Source organism: Sciurus vulgaris (assembly GCF_902686455.1).
Source record: "Sciurus vulgaris genome assembly, chromosome: X".
Classification (NCBI taxonomy): domain Eukaryota; kingdom Metazoa; phylum Chordata; class Mammalia; order Rodentia; family Sciuridae; genus Sciurus; species Sciurus vulgaris.
Window position 1 is genome coordinate 12662314 of NC_136471.1, and position 25776 is coordinate 12688089.

Below are 25776 nucleotides of genomic sequence, written 5' to 3' on the forward strand. Positions count from 1 at the left end.
TGCCAGCAACTTGGAGGTCTGTAGCGTCACCTTCCAAGATTTCAACCCCACCCACCTCCCCTCCCCAGAGGTAACGAATATCCTGCAATTATTATAATTATTTTGGTTTTCTTACTACTAGAGTTGATTTTTTTTTTCTTCAAGATTTTACTCCATTTATGCTCCTTGAGAGAAAGGATTCCTAAGTCAATTTGTTCTTTGCATTATGCAGGGACTTCTATCAAAGTCTCCCTCCCCACATGCCAATCAAGCATCCATCTTCACTTTCAGCTCCCACATGAACTGTGATTCTGCAGAGCTTTTGTACACAATCTTTTATAATTTTTTCCAGGAGCACAGAGCAAATAATGTAAGTCAAGATGGAGTGATATTTTTCAGAAGAATGCATATTTATAGTTACAGATCATATTTAATACTAAATATTTGTCTGCAAGTTACAAGTGTCCAAATGTTTTTGTTTTATTTTTTGTTTTTGTAGTGCTAGGGATTGAACCCAAGGGTGCTCTACCACTGAGTTATACCCCCAGTCCTTTTTATTTTTCATTTTGAGACAGGATCTTGTGAAGTTGTTGAGGCTGGCCTCAAACTTGCAATCCTCCTGCCTCAGCCTCTTGAGTTGCTGGGATTATAGGTGTGTGCCATTGCGCCTGACCCCATTCCCAAATGCTTTTAATAAATTTATGACTGTGAGTAAAAGAGATGATCCAAGAGAAAAGGTACCACTTGTCTGGGTCTCAGGGTGGCCCTGGTAGAGGAAGTCAAAAGTAGGTAAATTCCAGATGTATTTTAAGGGTAAGCCAAAGACTCTGCCATTAACTAAGATGGGTAAGACTGCACCAGCTGTGGAGTATGGGAAGATCAGGAGCTACTGCTTTGAAGTCCTAAATTTGAGACAGCTACCAGACAAAAGTAAAAAGGTCAAGAAGGCAGCTGCACAGACAAGTCTGGAATATAGAAGAGATAAATTTGGCAGGAATTAATATATAGATCATGTACAAACACACGAGATTGGGTGAAATCACCAAAGTAGGAAGTCTATGTCTATTTTAGTGAAGAGAAGACCAATGAGTACTGATCCCTAGGTATTCACACATCATGAGGTTGGAAAAGGGGAAAGATGGCTAAGGAGACTAAGGAGAAAAGGCCTGTGAGAAAAAAGGAAAAGAATCAAAGAGGAGGAGGAGGAGAAAGAGGAAGGGAGGGAGGGAGGGATGGAAGGATGGAGGGAGGGGGAGAAGGGGAGAGAGAAGGAGAGGGAGGAGGAGGAAATTGTAGAAGCTGGATATTTAAGCCAGAAAGTGTTTAAGGATGTTGTATCGAATGCCACTAGTGAATGAGAACAGAGACCTCACTGTGGCTAATGGTTGTAACAATGTGGTCATTCATCATTGGTGACTGTGAGAAGAGCAGTTTATGAAGAAGTGGTGGTGTAAAGAAGTGGTGATTTTGAATATGCTGAAGAGAAACTGGAAGGAAGAGAATTGGATACAGCAAGTATAGAATATTCAAAGAATTTTGCTGCAAAGGATAACAAGGAAATGGGGTGGTTCCTGAAGTGGGAAAAGTGCAGCAATATTTTTCGAAATACAGGAGGACTACCAGCCTGTGTGTATGCTTCTGGAGATGGTCTGGGAAAGAGGGGGGAGAAGCAAAGTGGGTAGAGCAAAGATAACTGCTGGAGCAATATCTCGGGAAGAGAGGAAAGGACAACCAATGCACAGGTCAGAGGAAATGGCAGGAGCTAGAAGAACGTGTCGTGGATCTACAGTGACAGGTGGGAAGGCAGATGCTGGCGGAGAGTAGCTCCTTGGTGGTGTGAAACTGTGGAAATTCTCTTCTGATCACTGCAAATTTCTCAGTGATCAAGAAGCTCATCAGCTGATAGCAAAGGTGGGGTAGGCAGTTTCAGAGATTTAAGAGAGAGGGTGTGTTATAAAGTATGAAAGCTGGAGAATGAGAGGTGCCTGGATTGTATTTGCATTTACTGGGCAGGAATTTAAAGTAATTGCAATAAGCATGGCTGTGCAATTTTGTCCAGGCACATTCAGCTACATATGTTTGCACAGGATAGATTCTGATGTCTGGCTCTGGAATATAAACTGGTCAAAGAAGAAAGAAAAGGCATAAAGGTTGAAGGCAGTGACCAAGGTGGTGGAAGCAATGGAGTCAAAGGCCAGATAAGTTGAGAATTGCCTGAGTTGATATAATAGAAGGAAGCAGCTGGTTAGAGAGGAAGTAGTGAACAGAAAGGGGATATTAAAATTGAGATTGTAACTATAAGAAGGTTATGACTGTGAGAATGAGGAGGTTAGATAATATCACTGGAGAAGGGATCAAAGGATTGAGACACTGGAATGTTGGGATATCAATTATGTCTATACAAAACTGCTAAGAAAGAGGACAGGAGAAGTATTAGACAGAATTCCAGAGCAAGAAGAGGTATAATCTTTGGGAAATGGCCCATGGAAACGAAACACAGTGAGCAATTCAATCTGATGTCTTTAGGGAGGAGGACGGGATGGCTGTCTGGAACCAGTAATGAGGATGCAAAGTGGACACCTACCTGACCCCCAGGTACAGTGGTAAAGGAGGAAATGGGAGAAAAGGTAGACAGCAGGAAAAGCAATGTCCACACAAAGAAATCTAGGTTTTAATTACAACAAGAAGGGAAAGGGATCATTCAGGAAAAAAAAAAAAAAGATTAAAATGATGGATTAAAATCATTATGGGAATGGTGAGATGGAGGTACAGAATTACATGGGAATCAGACTGGGAGAGATGAGCCTTGGGAAACTGGGACTTCTGGAAGCAACTAGTATCAGGAATCAAAGTCTAGTGAGATAGGCCAGGTAGTTTCAAGTAGACTGTGGCAGTGATGGTGGAGTGTTAGTGTGTGGAATGGTGAATGTCTGGGACTCAGTCTTGACCAATAAATGGCCACAAGAGTGTCAATTCAATTAGTCACCATCTTTATCTGATTTGGCCAACTTATATACTTTCAAGATTTTCAGGAGGTCTTACTTTAAAATAGATAAATTCTTACTATCATTGGCTCAGTGACTTCTGAATTAAGTGTATGTGTTTTTGTATGTATATGGTCCTCTGATACCATTAAGTCAATTATATTCATTCTCTCTCAATTACTACTCATTGATATTTCCATTCACTGCTCTTTGGTCTCATGGCATCTTAACTAAATTCTACCACCTCCTGTTTCTATTTCCTGATTTGTCTCTCTCCATTTCTGCTCAACAACCAATCACTAATAGTTTTCCAAGTTAAATCTCCAAATGAAAATTCTCCAATAGAAAGAAAATATTGGATTATTTTTTGTTCTCTATCAAGCTGGCCTAATATGTAATTAGCTGTGTCAGGATGTTGGATGCATGTGGTCCCAATTTATAAAGAAGGAATTGTACAAAGTGTGGTATACATATACAATGGACTATTATTCAGTCATTAAGAACAACAAAACCATGTCATTTACAGGAAAACGGATGAAATTAGAGATCCTAATGTTAAGTGAGATAAACCAGATGCAGAAAGACAAGTATATTCTCCCCCATGTTTGGAATCTAGTGAGGGAAAGGACAACATGAAAGTAGCAGGGAAACTACTGGAGAAGAAGAGGATCATGGAACAGAGGGAGGATAATGAGAATGGATATGATTAAAGTATGTTATTTACATGTATGAATATGCCAGGATGAAATCCATTATTCTATATAATTAAAATGCACTAATTAGAAAAAGGAGAAATGTGGAAAGGGGTCATGGACATTGCTACACATTCAGAGCTTTACAAAATTCTGTTAAATACAGCTGGCTAAGGGTAGAATTACTTGAAAGGGGTTGTAAATACATGAAAAGGATACTTAAAAGTGAATTCCAATTCAGTTGCGTAGAACATTTTTGAAAAGAAAATTCCCTGAAGTATAGAAGACCAGCATGAATGCAGAGGTATATTATACTCCCATACAGGAACACTCTATATTATAAAGATAATCCCTTTCTAATTGAGCCATTCAATTCAGCTAGAACTAATATCTTAGTGAAAGTTTCTTTTGAAATTTGCCAAGCTGGTTGAAGAATTTTTTAAATATTGATTTTTGTTGTTGTTGTTGTAGATGAACACAATACCTTTATTTTATTTATTTATTTGTTTTTATGTGGTGCTGAGGAGCAAACCCAGTGCCTCACACATGCTAGGCAAGCACCCTACTACTGAGCCACAACCCCAGCCCTGGTTCTAGAATTTTTATGGAAGAAAAAATTCATTGAAGGGATATTAACCTATAGATACAAAAATCTATAAAACTATAGCAAGTAAAAAAGTGTGATGTTGGCATAAGAATAGACAAATCAATTAAATAAAGATTCAAAAGAACGCCAAAACAATCTGTAAGTCATAGTTCAGTGTATGAAAAATGTTTCATTTTAATATGACTATTAAAGAAATGATGATGAAATAGGCAGGCTACTTATTTGAGTAAAAGGAAGAACAGAAACAAAATTAGAATTTGTATTTCACATCATATATCAAAAAATTCACAAATGAAAACTATGAATATAAAAATAAAAACTATGAAAGAAACTGAAGAAAATAAAGGAGAGTGCTCATGCAATTTTGCAATAGGGAAGGTTTTTCTAAATCAAACTCATAATACATAAGAGGAAATTTCTTATATTTAACAACGTAAAAATTAAAAATGTATGGAAAGCAAAAGTTACCCTGAGTTAACAACAACAACAAAAAACTACAGATGGGAGAAGGTACTTGCAGTATATATAAGAGGCAAAAGGTCTGTGTCAGTATGCAATATTAGGAATCGGCAAAAAAAAAAAAAAAAAAAAATAGGCAACCTGACAGACAGATGACCAGAAGTCATACACAAAACCCCTTCTCTTTGTGAGATTCAGAAGGGTATGGTGTTTGCAATTAGAAGTTGTGTATACACATTGCTGGTGGGACTGCAAATTGGTGCAACCTCTCTGGAAAGCAGTATGGAGATTCCTCAGAAAACCTGGAATGGAACCACCATTTGACCCAGCTATCCCACTCCTCGTGATGTGGCCACATCAATGTTTATAGCAGCTCAAGTCACAGAGCTAAGCTCTGGAACCAACCCAGGTGCCCTTCAACAAATGAATGGATAAAGAAAAGTGGTATATATACACAATGGAATATTACTCAGCTATAAATAAGAATGAAATTATGACATTTGCCAGTAAATGCATGGAACAGGAGACTATCATGCTAAGTGAAATAAGCCAGTCCCAAAAGGCCAAAGGTCAAATGTTCTCTGATTTGCAGATGCTGGCTTACAATAGGTGGGGGCAGGGGGAGGGGAAGGGGGGGAATGTGGAGGTGGAGGTTCACTTGACTGGAGATGGGTGGGGGGAGGAATGGGAGATGGGAATAAATTAAACATAACTTCCCTATATTCAGTATATGAATACACAACTAGTGAACTCCACATCATGTACAACCACAAAAATGGGAAGTTGTACTCCAAGTTTGTATGATATGTCAAAATACATTCTACTGCTGTGTACAACTAAAAAGAACAAAAACAATTTTTAAAGAAGTTGTATATACAGATACATGTCCAGTCATTTACACTGGTGGCCCAACCATATCACTTGGCCTACTGGAGATACTAACCATGCTTAAGAAATGTGGAAGGGAGTGCCTAATTCAAAGATATGAATCACCACTGATGCCAGATCAGCTACCAACGCATGGTGTTTTGTAACCAGGAGACCATGCCTTGACCTTCAAATGACATCTACTTATTCTGTGCATGCAGATTCCAGAGATCTCAAGAAAGATTTAATTTGCCTTCTTAGAGACCTGAGACCTTTCAAAACAGTGATCTGTTTCTGCTAGCAGTTCTATCAAGTGCTATTCTCCAGCACTTAAAGCCTCTATCAATTCACACTGGGTATCTTGCTTACTGATGTCCATAAGTTGTATGGTACAGCTCCCAATTGGATCATAAATTCTTCTAGGGCAAGTACCACATCTTTGACTTCTTTTTCATTTCTATCTGGTATTTAGTGGTATTTAGTGGCGTCCACTTTACACCCACCATTATTGGTTTTTAACTGCATATAACCATGTCTACTTCCAAGCACACCTGCAAAATGGAAGCTCATAATGGAGAGTAGAGAGGCAGATGAATTCCTTATAGGAAACGAGTTTCTCTTCTCATTTATAGCTGTATGTGCTAAATCCAAAGAGACATTGGCTTAACTGATTTTTCACTGTAACCATTAAGCCTATATTTTTCTGGATTGATTTTTTTATTACTAATTCTTACTCTATAGGAAACTTAAGTGTAAGCTAACCTCCAACATGTGTAAAAACCAAAGAAAAAATAATGAGCCCCATTATGTCTTAAATGGTATTTGGCTGATTGCTCTTTCACAGCTGCACACTGAGGATATTAGGGATGACATCACCATGTCTATACAATATATTTCAAATCCCCATTTGGAATGCAGTGACAGTCCTAGTGTCATAAAAGTATTATACTACTAAATAATTAACTAAGAAATTATGAAAAACATAATGGAGAATAAAAGACAACTGCATAAGCATCTATCACAACAAAATGGTTGTCTTTTGTAGTTGATTATGTTTATTTTTCTGTGACTGAAGAACAAAATATCAATTATGGGCAGATGGCCATTAGCATAATCCATAATGCCAGAAGACAAAACAATGCTTTGTATCTATCACCTTTGATTAGTAGCATAATGTTTTATTAGACTCTGCATAAATAACACCAAGTAACAGAATATGGGCTTTGACAAAGCAACAGTTTGTTTTTAATAGCAGCATCTCTGTTAGGAAATAAAGGAAAAGAAGAATATATTGTCCAAATTCTGCAACATGTATCAAAATGATGGATGTTCCTGATTTGTTCAAACCAAAGGCACACAGTCAGTGTAGAGCAATCCATTTTTAAAAAAATTAACATTTCCAGAGAAAATCTTCTTTAACAAGCAATTTGGGCTTTCTAACATAAAACCAAATGGCTTCAGGGACATATCCACATTCTAAGTGTTTGAAGGATAGCTTAGACTTTAAACCTTGCCTTAGAATTTACCTAATGGGCCTCTGACAGCCTCTACTCTATGTGGTTTCCTTAACCTCCACCGCCCCCCATTCTACTCTCACCAGGAGGGAAAGAAATCAAAGACCACAGACAACAAAGCCTCAGGAACCTCCACGCCAGGATTTAAGATGTTCCTGTGGCTCCGACTGGCAGAGTCACAGCTAATAGAAAATTCAGGTGAACATCTTCCCTAAATACAACCTCGGTAGGATGAGTAAGCAAAGGCTATAAAAGACGAGACTGAAAGTTCTTTAATTCCACTGGAGTACAAAAGTTACAACCACTTTTATAACCTGCATGAAATAGAGTAAAACACCAGCAAACCGGCAAAGGGACAACTTTTAACTGCAACTATGTCAGCCAAGGAGATGACCGATGGTGGGAAAGCAGAGAAGGATCTACAGGGGGAAAGGAGCTGTAAGCAACAGTCTTTCTTCCAGGCAGCACACAGCAGAAATTATTCCTTCCCCTCCCTGTAGCCAACGAGGTGGCCGTTTTGCGAATACATTTTACACCAAATGTATTTTGCAGAGGGCATCAGCAGGGCCAGTCTGACTGAAGAGAGTTACAGGGCCAGCGTTTCACAATCTGCAAAGATAGCTACTAGAGTCATAGAAAGAAAGGCAGGATGTTGAGCAACTGCCATTATGTTAAAAACTGCAGTTAATATTTTCTAACTTAATGGCTCAACCTTGCAGACCAAAGTCTAAGGAGTCCCCTCTCGCTGTCTGATAGGACTTCCCCTAAAAAATCTCTACCTCGTACACAATAGATTTTTTTTATGATCATGAGAGTTATATGCAAATCACAGAAATTTGAAAACTATGTAAAAATACAAAGAAAAAAGTCTACCATCCAGTGATAATATAGTTTCTGTATTGACATGTTTTAACCCAGCCTTTTTGGGGGGAGGCAGGGCACAGACTAGAGATTGAACCCAACAGCACTTCATTGCTGAGCCACATTCCTAGTCCTGTTTATTTTTCATTTTGAGACAGAGTCTCACTAAGTTGCTTAGGGCCTTGCTAAGTTGTTGAGGTTGGCTTTGAACTGGCATTCCTCCTACCTCAGCCTCCTAGGCTGCTGGGATTACAGGTCTGTGTTACCACACTTGAATTAACCCAGCCTTTTATTAACTATGAATGTATGTCAGTGTGTGTGTTTTTAAAACTAGATCATATTCCAAAATGAAGTGTGTCTTCTTAATACATGAGGAGCATTTCCCATGTCACTAAACAATTGCCAAAAAAAACTGTCATTGTTATTGACTGCACAGCATTCAGATTTTCTCTATAAATACCAAGCATTAATATCTAATAATGTTTTCCTCTCTCTGTAATTGTTTGGATTAGCATCTAATGCAATAAGACAGCAAAATCAAATGTGTGATACACATTTTAAACTGTGAGATAAAATTTATCTTGAGGCTGTATGATTACAAACCTAAAACATCTAAAATAATCAAGTAAATCAGCTATCAGAATAAGAAAATTTAGTAAGTTGGTCAAAATCAAGATGAGATTTGCATTATACTGACAATATATAATTAGAAATTCAATTCACAATTTCCACAAAGTCTATAAAACATCAAGGAATAAATGTTATAATGAAGAATTACCTAACAACACGTTGAAACCATATAAGAGGACATGAATTAATGAACTGACACATGGTAGTCTTTGAAAAGAAAGACAATCCTATGAAGATGGAATCTATTCCTAAATATAAATTAAATTTCTATTGTTTAGACTAGACATTCAAAAATATTTTAAGAGTATATGGCATGAGAGAAAATGGGACCACAAACTAAAATTGTCTGTAGCAATAGTCTCCTCCAGATTTATAGAGAAATAACGAATTTGGTTACTAGTTATATCATGTAATGTTTTGTAACTAAATAAAGGTAACCTGTTGTCATTAAGTTATATATAATTTTTTGTGTCACTCTTTACACTGGGATGGGAATGTAATGCATTCCTGAAATATAATAAGGAAAGTCTGAATTGTTCAAAGGTTGGCAAGGTGGAACATGAAAGCATTTTGCCACTTTTTCCTCAAAAAGGAAATTAAAACCTCTCTTAGTCTTTCTGTTGCTTCACGTTTCAGATGTGATGTTACCTTATGTTAACGGATATTCACACAGCCTCAGGAAACAATACGTGAGAACAATACCTGTAGAATGAGGCTTTAAAAAGAAGGGCAAAGATTGGCTTCAGAAATAAAAACACTGTAAAATTTGAAAAAAATAAAATAAAATAAAATGGGACCAGCTGGCTTACACAAAAATCATTCTGGAGGGCTCTGGGGGCCCACCTGGACAAGTAAGGCAAATGCCCTACAGAAAATTCAACACTGAAGCTCAATAAGTATATATAACTGCTCATCAGTAATGATACACGCACAGGTAGAAAGAGCACATGAGCCATCACAAGACTAAATATTACGAAGTGCACATTCTCATTTGCAATCAAGATGATGTTCCCACTTGAATAGCAACCTCCAAGGTTAAGGAGCTAAAATTTATTTGGTGATAGCTGATAATGCCAATGTCTGGCAATAGAGTTACTTAATATATTGATGCATTTTCAGTCCAAATCCAAATGATTTAATTACAAAAACTAAATTCAGATATAGGATAGAAGAAATATACAAGAAGTGCTAAAATTTTTTTAGCAATTACTGCGAAGGGAGGGACCTGATCCATTAAATATCAAAAGGTATGTTAAAGCCACTATAATCAAAGGGATGTAACACTGATCAAAGAGTGGACAAACGGAAGAGAAAATAGAGTCAAGGAACAGAGTTAACTATATGCAAGGATGAAATGTATTAAAATAGCACCAAAGAGGGGCAGTAGTGAAAGATCATCCCATATTCACACTTGGGTCTACGGAATGTACACCTGAGAGAGAATAAATTTAGATTCTTACTTACATAGATTTTTGAATGAAAACAAAATGAAGTGGCTACAGTAAGAGGAAATACAGAAGAATAATTTGTAAATTCAGTGTGGGTAGGCATTTCCTGGCAAAATAAAAAAATCTAGAAGGGATAAAATAAAAATCCGATCACTACAACCACATCAATATTAAATTTTCCAACACATCAAGATATTCTATAAATAAATTCAACCACAAAACTAGGAGAAAAGATTTTTAAACAGACAAACTATTTAGACCTTATATATGAGAAATCCTCCAAATTGATGGTTAGTATTATTATATCACAAAATTTAAAATGGCCCAAAAATGTGAATACACTATTTATAGAATTTTTTAAAATAATTAATGTATGAAATCTATGCAATCTTAGTAGTTTTCAAGGAAATGAATATTGAAATATCAAAGGGATATGATTTTCTGAAAATAAGAAAAAATTCAGAAAGTTTGATGACTCCTACTGCTTGAGAGGTTACGGGACAATGGCAACATTTCAGCTGTTTGGAAGGAATGTAAATTTGTTCTAACCATCTCGGAGAACAATTTGATGGTAAGTACAGACATTTTAGAGTACACACCCTTTGATGTGGCTATTTCACTTGCAGGAATTTACCTCGCTGAGGGTCTTCACTCTCCATAAACAACTAACATCAGCTGGCTTTCTCTGCCAAGATAATTAACCTTTAAACTGATCCAAAAAAGAAGACATCCAAATAACACTATCAGACTTGCAGAAGAAAAAATCACTTATTTAACCAAGGCATTTAATCTTTTATTGAACTTCATAGAAACACTTTTTCTTTGCATCCCAGCAGGAGATATGGGCATAAAGGGTAGACAAAAAAAAATTGTTCAGTCTATACCATTATTAGATCCTTTATCCAGTTTCATCCCTTTATTTCTCTCCCTGTGTATTAGTCTTCAGATGTGGAGTAAAAGTCTACGACACTGCACGGGACAGTAGGATTCTGATGTTCCACCGGTCTCCTTACTACCTGGCTGACAAAGGTATAAGATGAGGTCGACTACTGAAGAAGTTCTGTTTAGTAATGTTTTCAACAAATTAGTTAGGATAGTTAGTTATGTTATGGTATTACTGGTACAAATCAGGCCCTTAATAAATATTGATGGAATGAAAAAATATTTTTAGTAGTGTAAATCAATTATACAGAACAATGGGTTTTGCTGTGGCATATTGATACATGCATGTAAGAAAATCTGATTTCATTCCCTTACCCTCCATCCTCCCTCCCCTAGACACCCCACTTCTACCCTAATCATCTGTCTCCCTTCTAGTTTCATGACATCACTTGTTTTTCTTTTTGTTCCTCTAACCTCCACATATGAGGGAAAAACTATGTTACTTGTCTTTTTGAGTATGGCTTATTTCACCTAACATCATACTCTTCCCATTGCACACATTTTCCTGCAAATGACATAATTTCATTTTTCTTTATGGCTATGTAAAACTCCATTGTGTATATATAACACATTTTTTGTTACTTTGTTCTGTTTACAAATACAGGAGAATGTATTTATATATATATACGTGTGTGTGTGTGTGTGTGTGTGTGTGGACATACACACACATATATATAATTTTTTTATTTGTTCTGTTTAACAGAACAAATACTGTTTGAAAGTAGAATGTATTTGACATATCATACATACATGGAAAATAACTTCCCTTTCTTGTGGTTGTACATGATGTGGAGTTTCTTCATTGACTGTATATTCATATACGAACATAGGAAAGCTAAGCCTAATTCATTCCACTGTCTTTCCTATTGCCATCCCTCTCCCTTCCCTTCATTCCCCTTTGTCTACTCCAATGAACTATCCCCCCCTTATTGTGTGTTAGCATCTGTATATCAGAGAGTATATTCAGCCTTTGGTTTTGGAGGATTGGCTTATTTCACTTAGCATGAGAGTCTCCAGTTCCATCCATTTACCAGCAAATGCCGTAAATTTATTCTTCTTTAAGGTTGAGTAATAGTCCATTGCGTGTATGTACATTTCTTTATCCATTCATCTAGTGAGGGGTGTCTAGGTTAGTTCCATAGCTTGGCTACTGTGAATTGAACTGCTATATACATTGATGTGGCTGCATCACTGTAGCATGCTGATTTTAAGTCCTTTGTATACCACATTTTCTTTATCCATTCATCTGTTGATGGACACCTAGGCTGATAACTAACTTGCTTATCTGTGAATTGTGCATATATCTCTAAAGTATGCTGACTTTAATCCTTTCAGATAAGTAATCAAGGAGTGGTGTGGCTGGATCATATTGTTGTTTGATTTTTAGTTTTTGAGGATCTGCCATACCGATTTCTGTAGTGGCTATCCCAATTTACATTCCCACTAACAGGGCATAAGAGTTCTTTTCCAAGCATCTTCCCCAGTGTTTACTGTTATTTGCATACTTGATGATTGCCATTCTGAATGCAGCCAACTCCACCTTCAGCCCAGGTATCAGAGAATCTTGGCTTGGTGTCAGAGAGTTCTAAGCATGGCAGGCAGAACCCACCATGGTATGGGTGAAGGGTATATGTGCATGCTGGGAAGATGTCAGTAAGTGGTGGAAAGTGGCACTCTGCAGGACTCCCGAATGCACCCCACCTTATTCTGCTCCCTCCTCTGGTCAGAAGTAGATCTCAGTGGCCTTTGGCTCACAGCAATCCTGCTGTATATATTATGTCTTGCTTCAAAGGCATTCCCATGACAATATTTGCTGCTAGCTCCAGAGGAGATAAAGATGCAGGAAGTTGCCTTTCTCAAATGTGACCTTAAGTGCAACTCTTACAAAATGGCCTCGAACCACAGCTTGCCACTCACTAGTTAGGAGAAGCAAAGCACTTCTCACTAGACTGTGATACAGTTTCCTATCAGCTAAGTTGGGTTGATTTTCTCTCCTACCACTATTCCAAAGCAATTTTCAACTTAGCTTCCTGCTCTTTCTCACCTCTCCCCCATGCTGTGCCAGTAGTGCAGACACAGGTTCAGAACTGATTAACTCTACCTCACTTGGTGAGAGTAATCAGAATCTCAAAGTCTCTGTCATTCTAACACTGAACCTACATGTATTCCCTCCATCACCCACTTTGTTGTGTAGCTGTTTCCAGTTCTGAACTGTGGAAGAACTGGAACCTGTAGCCTACTTCCTGTACCCGCCATCTTGATTCTCCTATAGAACCAAAATTTATTGAGGGAGGAAAAACACGGAACATGAGAAGGGGAAAAATGTAAACCTTCGCCCCCATATCTGTGATATGTCTTAAGTTCTTAATAGTTCTCCAAATATTTTCAATTCACATTTTGTATCAGATGCCATTCTTTACTTTAAAAAAAGTTTATTGAGTGCCTACTATAATCCAGGCATGCTGGGAATCAAGAACACACAGCAGTGAGTAATACAGATGATGGAGCTTACACTGTATAAAGAATTTTGTGGCAAAGTCCTGGTAAACACAAAACCCTCACAAAGATTTTTCTAACATCTTCCAGGAAGAAAAAAAAAAATCCCAATAAGGACATCCTTCAAGCTGCAAGCTGATTTAGATTTCATTCATTCAATTCACACATTCGCGGAATCCCAAGGCACTGATCTAGACAGTGAAGAAACATGAGTGAACAAGAAAGATAAGTCTGTACCTTCAAGGGGACTGTGGTCTACAAAGAAGCAAGATCATTTTAGCTATATAAGTGGTATGTATGAAATAAAGAGGGATTTATGATAAAAGTCATTAGAGAGAAGGGCTAAACACAATGGAAGTCAGGGAAAGCCATTAACAAAGTAAGACTGCATGAACAGAAGGAGCCAGTCATGGAAAGATCAATTATGAAGAGCTTTGGCCAGAATGAATGAACTTGAGATATTCTAGGAATAGAGAAAAGCAACATGATAAAGGAAGGCAGTGGTGAGAGATGAATTTAGAGAAAAGGCAGGAGGCCAGATAATGCTATGTGGGGGAGGCTAGGCTATGGAGGATGACTCTTATTCTAGGTACAGTAGAATGTCACTGGAGGATACTGAACAGGGGAGAAGCATGCCTGTAATCCCAGGGGAGGCTGAGGCAGGAGGATTGTGAGTTTGATGTCAGCCTCGGCAACTTTGCAGGCCCTAAGCAACTTAGCAAGACCTGTCTCTAAATAAAATATATAACAAAGGACTAGAGATGAGGCTCAAAGTTTAAGCAGTCCTGGGTTCAATACCTGGTAACAAAAAAAAAAGAAATGCATACACAGAGACACACAACCAATATATAAAATTAGTAAAAGATTATCAGGTTATCAGACAAAGTGGAAAAGTAAAAGAGTTCCCCTCTCATGGCTACACACATTGAGGTGGTTGTTAAATCATGTGCTTTGAAGCCAGAGAGATGTAGGTTCAAATCCCAACTGTGTGGCTTACTGTGTGAGTCTGGACACAACACTTAAGACCTCTGGACCTCACCATTCACACCTGAAGCAACAGGGCTATTTTAAAGACTAAATGATATTAATGCAAGGCATGTTTTCTACAGTGCCTAGCAACCTTGCTAGAACTAAATAAAAAGTCATTGGTTGATTAATAGTTTATTGAATGACTAGAGAGACTAAGTATATGTTAAGGACAAAAGGTTTTTGTGGTCATAACCTGGGGATTGTGAGATATGATGAACCTTTGGTTAAAAAGTTCAGACCCCTAAGATGTAAGTGCAACATGAAATGTCTTAATATCCCAAACCAGGACAGATTTGGGAGAAGAACATGCACCAACGAATGTCTCTGATTTTTCTTGTGAGTTGCACTGTCTCCCCACTTGATAAGGGATTTGGTGGAAATGTCTGATACCCACTAAGTAGCCCCATTTATTCATCTAATCAATGCTAATGAATAAACTAGATCAAGTTGTTATCAAAGATTATATTGATGATAGAACAATTTGTAGGGATGGTTTGTTTCAATTGGATCAAATAATTATTGATTCTCTAAGTGTTAGAAAGGGCCTCAGAGTGTATACACTTCATCGAACCTTCCAACCAGCATAGGAACCACCTTAACAGAATGGTGGAGCAGTATTTATGGAGACTGTAACTGAAATTCCAACACTTCCATGAGTTGTTCTGAAATGACTTAAGCCAGGGTCTCCGGTCAAGAAACAAGGCATCCAGCCATGAGGTTCTCATGAGTGGAAGAAGATGGGCCTCAACTCGAAATCTTGGAGTGGAAATAGAAAAGTCAGGATCGATGTTAACTTTGGTGATATGTGGCTTAAGGAAGGAAAATGACTTCGGCATGGTTCCCATTTCTCTGGCTCAGGTAATGAGATGGCTGGTGACACTTTTCCTGAAGATGGAGAGCAAAGGAGGAGGAGCATATTTTGGGAAACAATGGTAACTCTTTTCCCCATGGAGTTCTGGGTATGAGGTGACTGCGTGAAGATTGGAGGTGGATTCAGAGCCAGTTACACACACGTGCACTCACAATCACATACCAGTAAACACTTGCACATTCATCAACACCCTCACACACTCATATACATGCACACACATCACACTCACACTTCTTACACATGCTGCCAAACACACTTTCAGGTACATGAACTCTCACGTTGGATCACACATTTTCACCAGTCTTACACGCCCATTCACACACATTCCCATGCTCACACAGTCACAAATGCCCTTCCGTGCTCTTCAACACTACAACTCTCACACACACGCTTACATACTCCTACGCATACATATACTCCCAGGATCACGTGGGCTTGCATTCACAAATAACCTCACACTGATTCGGCCTCATATTCACAAAGACACATGTGGATATGCAAGACATTGATTGTCATTGCTGCCATCTACTGTTCTAGCATGCCTCCATTTGAAAAAATTACAAAGGTGCCTTTGAGTTCATATTCTACTGGGTAGCAATATATAACCAAATGATCTAAATCAAGTAGTTACACATGTAACGAAAATTTGAGTACGATAAAGGGATAAAGTGAAGAGGTTATATTTCAGGTATGATTAAGATGGGAGGTTTTCAGGACATTTGAGCAGAGCAGCAATGTGGAGATGTACATATTGGGGGGGGTTACCAGGGATTGAACCCAGGGGCACTTATCCACTGAGCCCCATTCCCAGCCCTTTTTATTTTGTATTTTATTTAGAGACAGGGTCTCACTAAGTTGCTTAGGGCCTTGCTAAGTTGCTGAGGCTGACCTTGAACTCATGATCCTCCTGCCTCAGCCTCTCAAGCTGCTGGGATTACAGGCATGTGCCACTGTACCTGGTCCTATTTATATTTTTAAAAAAGTAAATATGTAGTATGGAAAAGAATTAGGTGATACGGGTGGAAGCAATTTTTTCTGGGAAGAGATGTTAGTGATTCAGATTAAGCGAGTGGCATATGAGGTGCTAAGAAAAGGTTAGCTTGTGGATATATTCTGAAAATAGAGGGAACATAACTTTCTATTAGATTGGAAATGAGCATGAAGGGAAGGGAGAATTTAAAGATGACTCTAAATGTTCTGGTCAGAGGAACCTGAAAGATGGAGTTGCCATTTACTAGAATATAGAACTTTGAGAAGAACTCATTTATCAATGGAATGGAGATGCAAAGGAAACCAAAGGTTCAGGTGGGATTTAAGGCTCAGGTACCCATTGGTCATTCAAGCAGAAAAGATAATTAGGAAATAATATCTGAAGCAAAGGACAAATAGAATTTACTGAGTATTCATAATCCATTCAACCAATAATCATTGGACACTTCCAAGTAGAAATTCACAAGATCAAGTCTCAAAGACTTGTCTCATAGAGCTTACATTCTGACAAGCAAAGACAGAACATATGCGAAGAAATACGTTGTATAATATACAGGTGGTGATAATTTTTATGAAAGAAAAATAAAACTTAGCTGGGTGCATTGGTGCATGACTATAATTCCAGTGACTCAAGAGACTGAAGCAAGAAGACCACAAGTTCAAGACCAGCCTCAGCAATTTAGCAACACCCTGTATCAAAATGAAAATTAAATAGGGTCAGGGATGTGACTCAATGGTAGAGCACCCCAGGGTTCAATCCCAGTACCAAGAAAAAAAAATGAAAATTGAAACATGTGCTTGATACTATCATGAGGATGTAAATCAGGTTATAAATAAATAGTGTAATTATTCCCAACTTACAAGTGGGGGAAGCAAATCTCCCATGCAGTAAACAGTAAGTCAGGCTTAATGAACAAATGAACTAATAAATAAACATTTAAAGAAACCGACAGTACAGGAATACTAAGGCTTCACAGCAGAGGTACTGATAGTTTGTCTCCATGCCACCATTTCAACCTACCCGCCTGTCTTGAGCTTGAAAAGTAGCCATTCCACAGAAAATAGGCACCAAAATATCATGAACACCTGAAGTCTTAAAAATACAGTAGGTTAGAAGTGCAAAAAATGATTAGCAGTCAGGGAAATGCAAATTAAAACTACACTGAGATTTCATCTCACTCCAGTTAGAATAGCAATCTCAAGAATGAAAGTAGTAAAAAAAGGCTGGCGAAGATTTAGGGCAAAAGGAACACTTATACACTGTTGGTAGGATTCGTACATGGAAATCAGTATGGGCACTCCTGAAAAGACTAGGAGTGGAACCTCCCCATGATCCAGCCATCCCACTCCTTGGTATTTACCAAAAGAACCAAAATCAGCATAGTACAGCAATACATGCATACCAATATTTGTAGTAACACCATTCACAATAGTCAAGTTATGGAACCAGCCTAGGTAATACCATGAACAGGTGAATGGACTTTTTAAAACAGTAGAGTTTTACTCAGCAATGGATGGAACTGGAAAACATCATGCTAAGTAAAATAAGCAAGACTCAGAAAGTCAAAGATGGTGTGATTTCTCTCATATGTGGAAGTTAGAACAAAGGACTAAAAAAGGGATCTCATAAAAACAGAAGACCCATAGAGTAGAGAAAGGGGACCCGGGGAAGGCAGGAAGGGAGGCAAAGGCAGGATACGGGGGAATGGAATAGACCAAATTATCTTATGTACATGTATAAATATGTTACAACAAACCCTTCCTCCATTATGGATAATTATAATTCACCAATTAAAAAAAGAAATGCAACAAATGAAACCATGAACAAGAGAATTTTAATAGCCTCTGAATGACTGACTTTTAGTTTACAAAGTATTTCACTTGTACAGAAATTTTCCTGAATTACATAGGTCAGAATTTAAAATACAAGTGTGTCCATTTTTCAATGATTCTTATACTACCAGACTCTGCGAAGGGCCAGCTAAGTTTGGCCTCTTCTGATCTGGAAGGCTTAAATACTCTTCTGATCGGGAAGGCTTACATTAAATACTTCATCTACTTAGCATGGTGTATTAGTTAGGTTTGCATTGTTGTGACCAAAATGACTGACATGAACAAACTCAGAGGAGGAGAAGTTTATCTTGGCTCAGGTTTAGATTGCCAACTCCATTGCTCTGGGCCTGAGGTGAAGCAGAGTGTTATCATAGAAGAGAATGGTAGAGAATTGTTCTGCTCATGGTGGCCAGGAAGCAAAGAGAGTGCAAAGGGAAGGGGCCACAGGGGAAAGTGACCCTTCCAGGACATGCCCCCAGGGAGCCACCTTCTCCAGCCATGTCCCACCTGCCTACAGTTAACACCTTGTTGGCCCATTCAAACTAGGATGGACTGATTTGGTTACAGCTCTCATAATCTAATCATTCCACCTCTGAACATCCGTTCATGAACCCAGGAGCTTTTGGGGAACACCTTGTATCTGAACCATAATACATGTCTACTTTTGGTGGGCTCCCCAGCCATTTCTATGGGAGCTGCCACCTCCCTCAGAAACTCCTGCTGGGGTCAATGCACTGGGTCCCTCAAGGGACTAAAACTGCAAAGTTCTGTGGCAAAAATGGGGGAGATACTGTTCTAACCTTCAGTTACATATGGAAAGTCCCAGAGTAATGCTGCTTGGGGTCTGATATAGGGTCTTTGGTAAAATATCCATTTACTACATGGAAGTGAGTCCCAGAGCTCTTTCCCTTAGACCCAGACTGAAATTTGTTGGCAGGAATGGTGTTCCTTTCCCTTGACATCATGTTCCCCACTGAAGGAATCTATAGTAGGTTAATACTTCTGGCTTTTGTTTATAGGCACATCTTCACTAAGGTCCACACCTGCTATTTCTCCTCCCTTGGGGACAGGCCTTACAAAAAGGAAGCATGTAGTCTTAGTTCTGCAAACCACAAGCTTCACAGAAGGTCGTCTCCATTGGAAGGATTTTTTCAGTGTTGCCTATGACTAGGTAAGTCTAGCTAATTCTGAGGTTCATTTTTGTTATGTGCCTAAAAACCATTCTCCCAACCCAGCTGTTTTTTAGTAATAGAGATGCTATTGTTGCCGGTATGGTGGTGCAAGCCTGTAATCCCAACAACTTGGGAGGCTGAGGCAGGAGGATGGTGAGTTCAAAGCCAGACTTAGCAACTTAGTGAGGCCCTAAGCAACTTAGCAAGATCCTGTCTCTAATAAAATATAAAAAGGGCTGGGGATGTGGCTCAGTGGTTATGCACCCCTGGGTTCAATCCTCGGGACCAAAAGGAAGAATGTTATTGTTGATCTCCATCTGTCTAACTGTTAATTCCAAACTCAGGTGGAAAATAAGGAAGCCATAATTATTGAGCCCACTGAACTCCACAAAGTCAATGGGGAACAGGCTAAAGGGAGTTTTCAGTGACAGATTGACCCTAAAACCACTGCAATCTCGGTTGCCACTATATTCGGTCACTGGGCTAAGGTTAGGAGACTAGATCCCTTCCTCAGAGGATTTAAATTATAATGACATTGCAACTCTGTCTTGAGTTCTTCATTTCTTCCCTCTTCCTTTCTTTCAATAACTTTTTTACTGAACACATGTTCTCTTCCAAGTCATGTCCTGAGTTCTGGTGGTGCAATGTTGAAGGAGACAGACATAATATCTACTTTTAGGAAACTTTCAGTCAAGTGGTGCAACACACATTGGCCATGTGACCAGCCAAGTGCTTCAATGTGTGATGTAAATAAGTGCTATGAGTACTTTGGACTTTGATAAACTTTGTGGGGTAAAGACGGGGTTCCTTGTGAAAATGGTACTTGAGCTGAGATCTGAAGACTGAGTCCAAGTTAACTAGAAAGAGGGATGGACTAGGAGCAAACGTGTGCTTTAGCCTGGCACTGTGGCACAAACCTGTAATCCCAGCAATTGGGAGGCTGAGGCAGGAGGATCACGAGTTCAAAGCCAGCCTCAGCCAAAGCAAGGTGCTAAGCAACTCAGTGAGACTCTGTCGGTGGTCGAGTGTTCCTGAGTTCAATCCCTGGTACCCCCACACCCTGCCAAAAAAGCGTGCTTTAGCCAAGGGTGAAGGAATGAGCAAAGGCCCTATGGTGGTAGAGAGGTAGTGTGTCATTACATGCCAAAGTCTGTGTCCCCCTGTCATTGTAACCCTCTCAACAGTTCTTTCTGCAAAGTACCTAGGACTCCCATTTTGCAGATGAACAAACAGAAGCACAGTTACTAGCTACATGAACATGGGGAAGTAGTAAAGTTAGAATTTAAAGCCAGTTCTCCATCACAAGTTATTGCTGACCAATCCTCTCCACAAGCGTGTCTGACAATGCCTGGAGGTATTTTTAGTTGTCACTAGAGGGGGTGCACTACTGACATCTAGTGGCTTGAGGCCAGAGATGCTGCTAAACATTCTACAGCACACAGGACAGCCGTCCATAATAAACAATTACCTGGCCAAAATTTTCAATAGTTCCAAGGTTGAGAAACCCTGGGCTATAGCCCAAGCTCTTAACCCTTGCACAGCTCGGCCTTGCTCCTTGGAGGTGTCTCAATCCCTCATGCAAATGGACTTCTGGCCAGCCAGGTCCAATTAGCCTTATATGCCCAGTAGTGGACACGATTAGACTTAAGCAGGGACCTCTGCAATTTGGCAATTATCTCAATGATCTTTACCAGCTTTGTATTATCACTTCATCTCACAGACATAGACACAGAGGTTAAATGACATGCCTCGGCTCTCAGAACCCCAAGTGACAGAGTCATCGAGTCCGACTTTTTAAAAACTGAATCCGATGTCATTTCCCCTTGGTCTGGTAGACCTCCACAGGAGAAGCACTAACTGTCAGTCTCCTCCGGTAAGGCTGGCAAAGGCTGGAGATGCAGGTCTCTCTCGGGCTGCAGGGGTGCTGTGGAGAGTTTGTCAAGTTGAGTGCCTGCATTACGTGTTTTAGAAGCTTGAAAATCAGCCCAGTGTTATTCAGCTTGAATTCTCCTCTTGCTAGGCTCAAAGCATACCAGACACACAATCTGCTGTTTGTGTAGAAAATGTGTCAGGAGAGAAAAGGATAGCACCCACATGCGAGCATCTGCTCGAAAAATCCATTTCACCATTAACCATACAATCGAGTGAGAAAAACATCTGTGCCTGCTATTGCAGATGTAATCATAAAACCCAAATGTAGCAATGAGACACACTAGAAGAAGGGCAGGGGACGAGACACCGGAGGAACGCAGAGCAGAGCCATAGCTTTAATGACAAAAGGGGGCGGATCTGTGGCTCAGCTCCTGCACGGAATGCTTTCGCCTTCACCTTTCAAACATGACATGTCTGCAGGGAACAGCAAGGTCGTCAGCAGGCAAATTATGCACAGGGCATCTCATCTCAAGCTCATACCAGCACAGCAGCTACGAGGAAGCAATAAACAAGGCAGTGGAATCCCAGAGACTGCAAATCCACAGCAAAAAAAAAATCGAGATATATGCTGGCAGCATTTCAATGTTAAAGCAGACTTAGAATTCTCAACCAGGGAGTGTAGAAAATGTCAAAGCTGAAGGGCCCTCAGAGATCAGCTAGTTCAATCCCCAGCTTTACTCATGAGGAAACAGTTCCAGAGAGGGATGTGACCGGCCAAGTTCACACAGCTAGTTAGTGGTAGATGATTCTGGAAAATTCCTGGGAGACATCTTTTTTCAGACTGGCAAGAGGAAGAACTTTCACACAACTTTTCAAATATCATGTTGAAACAAAACATCAACTTGAAAACCTAATTGTGTTACAGCAGTATCAATTTATGCCTTGATTCTGGTAGCCAAGTGCCTGTGTGGATGACCCATCTTTTGCCTGAGGTGCCACCATGTAATTTGGCCACTTGGGGTGGAATAGAAACAGCCACTAGATACCAGCAAGGTGATACTGCAAATCTACTTTAAAAACAAATATTGAATATAAATGTAGCTCGTTCTATTGGGCTTCAAGTTCTCAAATACCATATACTTTGAAGGTGGGAAGAAAAGGAAACTCACCAGGCTCAAGGAACCCCAGTCTCCACTCCCAGGGAATCAGGAAGCCTGGCACTGGGTTCTGGTCCTGCTTAGAACTAGCTGTATGACTTTAGGACACACAAAGGTCACTCACTGGTCTTGACCCTCTAGAGCCTTTTCACTATGGGAGAATGAGGTAAGGAAAAAGCAAAGGAAAAGAAAAAAATGAAAACGTATCAGGAAGGATGGTGGGAACAAACAGGGTTGCCCTCTCTTCCTGCCCATGTCGGCCATTACTACCATAACCAGTTTTATGAAGCCCAGACAACACCCCTCTCAACCTGAGGCATCCCTCAGTTTCCTTTTTTTGTTGGTTGTTCTGTTTTCTTATTAATGAATTGTAAGAGTTATTTATATGTTTGGATATAAATACTCTGATATAATTGTTATGAATATTTTCTCAGTCCAAGTCATTTCATTTCTCTAACTGTAGCTATCCAAGAGCAAGTTTTATTTTTTAATTTTGACAACAACAAATTTACATTTTTCAGAACTTCTGTTCTCATTGTGGTTCTATCTGTAAAACTTTTGCACATCCCCAAGTCACAAAGATTTTCTTCTGTTCTTTCTTCCAGATGTTTCATAGTTTGGGGTTTTACATTTAGGCCGACTTACAATCCATGTACATTCATTATCCATTTTGAGCTGACCATTGTATGTGGCACAAGGTAAAAGTTGATGTTCACTGTTTTCCTGTATGGCTATCCAGCTGATTCAGCATACAGTTTGTCATTAAAAAAACAAAACAAAACAAAAAACCGTATCTTCCCCGCTAAATTGCTTTGCCACCTTTGATGTGTTAATCACATATGGGTGTCATCTCTGGCTTGTGAGGACACCTCACCTTCAAAGACAGGACAGAGGAGAACACAACTTTACTTGCACATCTGCACTAATTCCAACTCAATGGGGCTCAGCTCCAGAGGCCTGGTTGTCTAGGACGTTGCAGTTCTTCCCAGGGGTGAAGGAGGGTGTAAAGGACAGGAGGTTACTTAAGATAGTAATTACAATAGGCACATACTTGATTGGGACAAGCTTGCTCTCCATTTCATATGCATCACACCAATGATCCTTCCAAACAACCCTTGAAATAGCAATTAATTTGGTCCCCATAGTTCAAAGTGAAATATAACTGACTTAACCAAGGTCACACAGAGCTGGAGGAGCTGAGATACGAAATGGGACTGCACGATGCCAGAGCTATGCTTTGAAATGCCATATCTACTGCTCCTTGAAGCTACTTTACTCTTAACTCCCTAGTGATGCTCTGTGCTGGTCCTCACCCAAAACAACCTCCTACTGACCCTTCCTTCCCAGTTGCGAGGTGCTAACAAAAAAAGTTAAAGTTTGTTGAACACCAAAGGACTCAGACTCTTTACATCTATTAACTAATTCAATCCTTGCAACAGCCCTAAATGAGTTAGTACTATCCTCATCCACTTACCTGATGTGGAAACTCAGGTTCAGAGATTTTTAAGTAACTTGCTATAGATCATGTGCCTATTAAACAGCAGCACCAGGATCGAAAGCCAGATTTTTCTGCCCATGATGCCCTGCTCTTAGCATACCACAATATGCCACCTTTTACGCTTTGAAACAGCTTGTCCTTGCATGGTTGTAAAGGGTGAGGTAAGGACATTGGTCAGTCACTAATGTGCTATCACATCCAACATATTGAATAAAAGGCAGTTCGCCTTCCCTTGTCACCACGCAATGGCTCCTGTGTTTTCCCATTCTTCCCTGTACCCATTTCTATGTTTTATTACCCAAAACCACAGGGGAGGGTGGGAAGGATCATTCCAGAAGCTCCCACAGCAGACTGAGCATTCCCATGGAACTGCCCATCTTCAGAAAATCAAAGTCTTCCACATTGCAAAGTGACATCATTTACTGAGTTCTGCTTTGAACTTCAAGAACAGCATGTGCAAAATGATTCATTTTAAGCTAAAACAGCCTAACCTAACAACAAAGGCAGTATTCAGGTTTAGCCTAATAATCCTGCTATCTTCAATGTTTATGATCTCCATTATGCTTTCTCTAGTGCTCTTTCATTTGGTTTTCACCACGATTCAAGATAAGGAGATGTTATTGTCCCCACAAACTAATGAAGAAACTGAAAGTCACATGGAATTAAGCAACTTGTCCAGGTTCACACAGTTGGTATGCAGTGAAGCTAAGACTGAGCCTCAGGTCCTCTGATGGCTTGCTATTAATTTTCAAATCAAAACTCATTAATAGTGAAATCATTTTTTTCTTAACATTATGTCTCAAGATGTTCAGATGGAGACTGGAGTAATATCAAGGTCTCTAAATATTTTCTTCCATAATTCTTCTCCCAATTGTAAGTATCCCAGCATCACTATCTGAACTACTAGCATAGAGACTGCTGTGCCCATGACCTTTCGAGAGATGTCACCTCAGCAGGCTTTTAAAACAGATTAGATCAAAGGAAAAAGATTCCTAAAGTGAAGAAAGGAACATGTTACCTTGAAGAATAATCAATTATGCGAATGGTTTCACTGCCTGTTATACCACGGATTATGCTTTCATTTTTCATATTAATGTTCTTTATGTTTTTCAATTAGTCACAGCAAATTACCTGTCCTTCGTCTTGGCAAGGGCAGCTCAGTGGGCCTCGGTGGAATATTTTCCAAGTTTTGTCTGGTGAATTCTTTCTTGAATTCTCCTTGAGGCATTAACATATAATTTTTTTTGAATGAACAAATGTGTTCCATTTGACACCATCTCATTCAAGTAAGAAATTACCTATTGAATAAGGAGTTTGAGGAATTTGCCTTTTTGTGTGTGTGGCAATGGTGCATTGCAAAAGATAATTTTAACTTAAATATAAAAAAGAACTGAACATTAAAGAAAATTAAAATTCATTCAATACTTCTTAGTCATCCTAACACAGACAGCTTGTGTCAAGGAGCGTACAGAAGAGCAGACACTCTGAAATCCATTTGAACCTCTGTTTCACCCTGCCCAGTCCTGGTGAAGTGCCTTCTGTTTCTCGGTACTCAGTGGACTGCCTCCATATTTCTCATCCCATAAAACCTAACCAGCTCCATTTTTTATAGCCTGTGTTCTAGTCAGCTTGTTCACTGCTATGACCAAAAGACCTGACAAGAACAATTTTAGAAGAGGAAAAGTTTATTTTGTGTTCACATTTTCAGTGGTCTCAGTCCACAGATGGTCAATTCCATTGTTCTGGGCCCGAGATGAAGCAGAATATCATGGCAGAAGGGTGTGGAGGAGAAAAGCAGCTTAGGACAAGGCAGTCAGGAAGCACAGAGAGATTAAGCTTGGCTTGCCAGGAACAAAACATATACCCCAAAGGCTC

At 39.3% G+C, this 25776-nt stretch overlaps 2 long non-coding RNA genes across 3 annotated transcripts in view; both read right to left on the reverse strand.

The window, feature by feature from the left end:
* The window catches only part of LOC306651890, a 118587-nt gene extending 106971 nt beyond the window's left edge, over positions 1-11616 (reverse strand). The window contains exon 1 of the long non-coding RNA XR_013761235.1: positions 10676-11616. This is a non-coding gene — a long non-coding RNA (uncharacterized lncRNA). The remainder of the gene's footprint in view (positions 1-10675) is intronic.
* Positions 11617-11709: 93 nt separating this feature from the next.
* The window catches only part of LOC306651889, a 44346-nt gene continuing 30279 nt past the window's right edge, over positions 11710-25776 (reverse strand). For both annotated transcript variants that reach the window (XR_013761233.1, XR_013761234.1), the window contains 2 exons: positions 17391-17462; positions 11710-17059 (listed from right to left, as the gene is read on the reverse strand). This is a non-coding gene — a long non-coding RNA (uncharacterized lncRNA). The remainder of the gene's footprint in view (positions 17060-17390; positions 17463-25776) is intronic.